The sequence below is a fragment of the Oncorhynchus keta genome, chromosome 31 (genome assembly GCF_023373465.1).
Source record: "Oncorhynchus keta strain PuntledgeMale-10-30-2019 chromosome 31, Oket_V2, whole genome shotgun sequence".
Classification (NCBI taxonomy): domain Eukaryota; kingdom Metazoa; phylum Chordata; class Actinopteri; order Salmoniformes; family Salmonidae; genus Oncorhynchus; species Oncorhynchus keta.
In genome coordinates, this window is record NC_068451.1 from 15,198,617 (window position 1) to 15,205,087 (window position 6,471).

Below are 6,471 nucleotides of genomic sequence, written 5' to 3' on the forward strand. Positions count from 1 at the left end.
GAGAGGATGAATGGGCCCTTGAGTTTTCTCTGAATCTTTCTCGCTCGCTAGATATTGTCTGTATCGTGTTCTCAGAAGTGCCTTTCTGCTGTTCAACCCTGAGTTTCCCAGAATCATATGACCTCTCTCTGTCATATTAGTGCTGAATTGTGTTGTGTATTAGAAAAGAGTGATTGACATGTCGACTCAAGCTTTGTTACCATTGTCTTGGAATGAACCAGATAAAAAAACAACTTCAATGCTGTTTATTTTCTGTATTTTTCTCCTCTCAATCTGATACTTTTTGGGATACATGTTCTAATAATGAGGTGAATGTTTGCTTCCCTTCATTACCCAGGCTCACTTTAGAAAGAGATTCCAATCGGAATGTGACCTGCTAAAAGAACTAATACAGAACAGATTCTGTAGGGTTGTGGAGTTCATGAGGAGTGAGCATTGAGAGATGGATTAAGTTTCAATGTCACATGCACAAGTAGAGTGAAATATCTTTCTTGCACGCGCTAACCCCAACAATGCAGTAATCAATAACGTAGAATTAAAACACACAAGATATAACAAATATATTACACAGGGCCAGTTCCAGTACCATATTTACATTTGCAGGGATACTGGATCGATAGGGGTAAGGTAACTAGGCATCAGGATATATAATAAACAGTAGCAGCAGCGTATATGATGATTGTATGTGAGAGGGTGTGTGTAGTCAGTATAAATGTTTGTGAGCAAATTATGGAGTGGGTGTGTACTGTAAGTGTGTAGGACCCTGTGAGTGTGCATAGATAAGAGATTCAACTCTGATAGTCCATGTAGTGATTTTGTTAGCTATTTAGTTTGCTAACAGAAGGGAGAGAGGAGAGGAATGACAGCTGAAGAGCGAGGAGAGTGAGTGTTGTGTGTGTGTGTACAACACTCACCTCTCAATGTTTCTCAAGGACCGTTAAGGCTTTATAGAAGCAGAATGTAGGAAGAGAGGGTTGAGCCAGGTGAGTGTTTAAGAGTACACTCTTTGAAAAAAGGGTTATTCGGGTTGTCCCCATAGGAGAACCTTTTTTGGTTCCAGGTAGAACGCTTTTGGTAATTCATCTTAACAGAACATGCAACTCATGTAAAGCAGCCAATAAAATGTCATTTTCAAACATTTGCTAAATGCAATTTATAGGAAAACACCATTCTAAACAGTGCAAATGATGCGTGTGGTTCCATATCAAATGAAAGTGTCGCCATATGCAGATTAGGAGATGCTAAAGCATGTGGAGTGAAATTCTTATGTTTTTAGAGCCATAAGTGCGGTAAGTGTCCAACAGTACAATACTGAAACACAAATAAGAAACAAAAGAAAAATTAAGAAAGCTGTGGAAATATCAGAATGAGCAATGTCAGAGTCCGCAATATAAATACATGGTGTGTATAGACAGCATGGACAATATATACATAGGAAAAGGTATGTACAGCAGTAGCTATACAGGATGAGCTATGTCAAGAATACAGTATGTGTACTGTATACAGTTGAAGTCGGAAGTTTACATACACCTTAGCCAAATACATTTAAACTCAGTTTTTCACAATTCCTGACATTTAATCCTAGTAAAAACTCCCTGTTTTAGGTCAGTTAGGATCACCACTTTATTTTAAGAATGTGAAATGACAGAATAATAGTGGAGAGAATGATTTATTTCAGCTTTTATTTCTTTCATTACATTCCCAGTGGGTCAGAAGTTTACACAGCGTATTTCACTGAGTCCAATACACCAGGAAAGAGGCATTTGGTAACGTGTATGTATGTGACAAATGTTTATTTCTGTGTGTGTGTCTCTCTCTCCAGCTGTATGTGAAGTTGCGCTGTGATGACGGACCCATTCTGGAGCACATAGAGTAGCTTCTGGTGGAACTAGGGGATGAGACAGAGGGGGAGGAAGGGAAACAGACCCTGCCCTGGATGAAGACCAGTAGTGACGATGAGGAGGAGGACGCCATGGAACATTGACCACACCCCTCTCTCTCGCTCTACAAGTGACCTAGTGGTAAAACAGTGGGTTAGCACACGCTGAGAGATTTATATATATTTCCAATGCATTTTTCTGTGATAGGTGGGGAAATGCACAGGTAAAACAAAGTGTGTAAAAGCCATTTAGACTGTATACCCCTGTACACTATTAACTCAGACATTAAATAAAGGTACAGTTTTTAGAATTGTAGTTTGTAAAGACCTCTTACCTATCTCTGTACAACTCACAAACTAGACCAGATGCAACACTTTGTTTGAAAGCAGCAGAGTTACGACTGTTGATGGGCCCTTGAGAGAGGATGAATGGGTCCTTGAGTTTACTCTGAGTTTCTCTCTCTCTCTCTCTCTCTCTCTCTCTCTCTCTCTCTCTCTCTCTCTCTCTCTCTCTCTCTCTAGATGTATTAGAAAAGAGTGATTGACATGTCGACTCAAGCTTTGTTTCCATCAACCAGGATCAAGGGTCAGGGCAATTTGTGACTTATTTTGGTAATCAGTGGCTGTATTGGAGGGGGAGTGGTTTCACCTCTCCTAGCCAATCAGTAATTAGTACAGGGAGGTATGCTCTCCACCTCTGCTAAGCAATTAGAAATTAGTGTTAGTTCTTCAGTGTCCCCTGGTTTCTCAGCGGCAGCTATAAGCGGCAGTCGTGTCAGTGTCTGTTTTGTCGCATACTAAGAAGGTTGACGGAACTTAGACGGTTCTGCCGAGTTGTTCTGTGGAGATGTTTGAGGAAAGAAAGAGAGGAAGGCTCCACACCACTCTCTCACTTGAGTATCTTACCTAGTTATTTACAGACGTTATGTCTGGATGGCGCCAAAGAACATGGCAGATTTTTTTAAAAATGTTACTGCTACCGTCTCTTACGACCGAAAATAACTTCTGGACATCAGAACTGTGATTACTCACTGCGGACTGGAATAAACTTTTCCCTTTAATGAGTCAGACGAGAAGGATGTCCTGTTTTCACTGGAACAGGCTCAGATCCACGCCTTCTGTGTGAAGAAAATACACAGGAAAAGGGACTGGAGATCGGGAAGCTTTCTGAGAATCTGTAGGTAAACTCCCACTGCCATCTGTTCTGCTTGCTAATGTGCAATCATTGGAAAATAAAATTGATGACCTACGATTAAGTTTATCCTACCAATGGGACATCAAAAACTGTAACATCTTATGTTTCACCGAGACCGTGGCTGAATGACAACACAGACAATATAGAGCTAGCGGGATTTTCCATGCACCGGCAGAACAGAGACGCTATTTGTCAATAACAGCTGGTGCGTGATGACTAATATTAAAGAAGTCTCAAGGTATTACTCGCCTGAGGTAGAGTACCTTATGATAAGCTGTAGACCACACTATCTACCAAGAGAGTAATCATCTATATTATTCGTAGCCATCTATTTACCACCACAGAACGAAGCTGGCACTAAGACCTCTCTCAACCAACTCTATAAGGTCATAAGCAAAGAAGACAATGCTCACCCAGAAGCGGCGCTCCTAGTGGCTGGGGACTTTAATGTAGGCAAACTTAAATCAGTTTTACCAAATTTTTACCAGCATGTCACATGTGCAACCAGAGAAAAAAATCCTAGACCATCTTTGCTCCACACACAAAGATGCATACAGAGCTCTCCCCCGCCCTCCATTTGGCACATCTGACCATCATTCTATCCTTCTGATTCCTGCTTACAAGCAAAAACTAAAGCAGGAAGTACCAGTGATCAGATGACGCGGATGCTACACTACAGGACTGTTTTGCTAGCACAGACTTGAATATGTTCCCGGTTTCATCCAATGGCATTGAGGAGTACACCACCTCAGTCATCGGCTTCATCAATAAGTGCATCGACGAAGTCATCCCCACAGTGACTGTACGTACATATCCCAACCAGAAGCCATGGATTACAGGCAACATTGAGCTAAAGGCTAGAGCTGCCTCTTTCAAGGAGCGAGAGACTAATCCGGACACTTATAAGAAAGCCTGCTATGTCCTCAGACGAACCATCAAACAAGCAAAGTGTCAATACAGGATTAAGATTGAATCCTACTACACTAGCTCTGACGCTCGTTGGATGTGGCAGGGCTTGAAAACTATTACAGGTTACAAAGAGAAACCCAGACGCGAGCTGCGGAGTGACGCGAGCCTACCAGATGAGCTAAATGCCTTTTATTCTTGTTCAAGGCATACAACACTGAAGCATGCACGAGAGCACCAGCTATTCTGGATGACTGTGTGATAATGCTCTCAGTAGCCAATGTGAACAAAACCTTTAAAAGGTCAACATTCACAAAGCCGCTGGGCCAGATGGATTACCAGGATGTGTACTCAAAGCATGCGCTGACCAACTGTCAAGTGTCTTCACTGACATTTTCAACCTCTCCCTGACCGAGTCTGTAATAGCTACATGTTTTAAGCAGAACACCGTAGTCCCTGTGTCCCAGGAAGTGAAGGTAACTTGCCTAAATGATTTCCGCCCCGTGCCACTCACGGCGATAGCCATGAAGTACTTTGAAAGGCTGGTCATGGCTCACATCAATAGCATCCTCCCGAACACCCTAGACCCACTCCAACTCGCACACCGCCCCCAGCAGATCCACAGAGGACGCAATCTCAATCACGCTCCACACTGCCCTTGCTCACCTGGACAAAAGGAACACCTATGTGAGAATGCTGTTCATTGACTACAGCTCAGCGTTCAACACCATAGGGCCCACGAAGCTCATCACTAAGCTAAGGACTCTCCCTCTGCACTAGATCCTGGACTTCCTGACGGGCCGCACCCAGGTGGTAAGAGTAGGCAACAACAAGTCTGCCACGCTGATTCTTAACACTGGGGCCCCTCAGAGGTGTATACTTAGTCCTCTCCTGTATTCCCTGTTCACCCACGACTGAGTGGCCAAAAACGACTCCAACACCATCATTAAGTTTGCTGACAACACAACCGCCAAGCTCCCTGCCATCCAGGACCTATTCAATAGGCGGTGTCAAAGGAAAGTCCATAAAATTGTCAGAGACTCCAGTCACCCAAGATATAGACTGCTACCGCACGGCAAGTGGTACCGGAGCACCAGGTCTAGGACAAAAAGGCTCCTCAACAGCTTCTACCCCCAAGGCATAAGATTGCTGAACAATTAATCAAATCGCCACCGGACAATTTACATTGACCCCCCCCGCCTTTATTCATTTCTTTCTAACTCTCTCTTACCTCTCCTTGCCGCTTTTGACCTCACCCTTTCCCAATCCCCTCCAACTCACAAGGCAGGCAGTACACTTGACGTCATCTTTACTAGAGGCTGCTCGCCCACTAGTCTCACTTCAACCCCCCTCCAGGTCTTTGATCACAACTTTGTTTCCTTTTTTGTCTCCCTCTCCTCCAACCTTAACCTCTCAGCCCCTACCCATATGGTCATACGCCTTCGGAATCTTCACACTCTCTCCTCTTCTATCCTATCATCTCTCCCTTCTGCTGAATCCTGCTGTCTCCTGATTCTGCCTCTTCGACCCTACCTTCCTCCCTTTCCTCATCCTATGACCTGCACTGTCCCCTTTCCTCCCGTCCGGGTCGGCCCTCCCCTCTTGCTCCATGGCTGAGTGACTCACTCTATCTTCTCTTCCTCTATATCCGCTGCTAAAGCTGCATTCTACCACTCTAAATTTCAAGCTTCTGCCTCTAATCCTAGGAAACTCTTTTCCACTTTCTCCTCCCTCCTTAATCCTCCACCCCCTCCCTTTCTGCGAACGACTTTGTCAACCACTTTGAAAAAAAGGTTGACATCCGCTACTCATTCACTCAGCCTATTGAGTCCACTGGTCTCACTCTCACATAACTACCCTATGCATTGAACTCTTTCTCCCCCCTCTCTCCAGATGACATCCTGTGACTAGTGAGGTCTGGCTGCCCAGCAACCTGCCGGCTTGACCCCATCCCCTCCTTCCTTCCCCAGACCAACTCTGGAGACCTTCTCCCATTCCTGACTTCCCTCATCCTTGACCCTAACCAGTCATGCTTCAAGATGGGTCACTCATCCGAGACTGCTCTTTTGTGTCACGGTGGCTCGCCGCACTGCCAAAGCTGACTCTCTCCTCTGTTCTCATCCTCCTAGATCTATCCACTACTTTCAACACCATGAACCTGATCCTCCTCTCCACCCTCTCAGGGCTGGGCGTCTCAGGCGCTGCAAAGGCAGTTCCCGCTCAGCCCAGTCCAAGCTCTTCTCTGTCCTGACACCCCAATGGTGGAACCATCTTCCCCCTGAAGCTAGGACAGCAGAGTCCTTTCCCATCTTCCCGAAAACAGTATCTTAATAATTATCCTCCTCGCCTCAACACCCCCCTCCCCCAGCTCTGACTCTACTGATGGCTACATTATTGAGGAAAAATGTACTTTCTATGGCTATGGTTGTCCCACCTAGCTATCTTTAAGATGAATGCACTAACGCCAAGTCGCTCTAAATCACTAAAATGT

General features: G+C 44.8%; 1 long non-coding RNA gene across 1 annotated transcript; it reads right to left on the bottom strand.

Annotated features, from left to right (window-relative positions):
- Positions 1 to 1,668: 1,668 nt before the first annotated feature.
- Positions 1,669 to 5,546, bottom strand: LOC118364142 (uncharacterized). Its single transcript, XR_004821520.2, has 3 exons — positions 5,212 to 5,546; positions 2,912 to 2,997; positions 1,669 to 2,015 (listed from the first exon to the last, which is right to left on the bottom strand). It is a non-coding gene; the product is annotated as an uncharacterized LOC118364142 (long non-coding RNA).
- Positions 5,547 to 6,471: the final 925 nt, after the last annotated feature.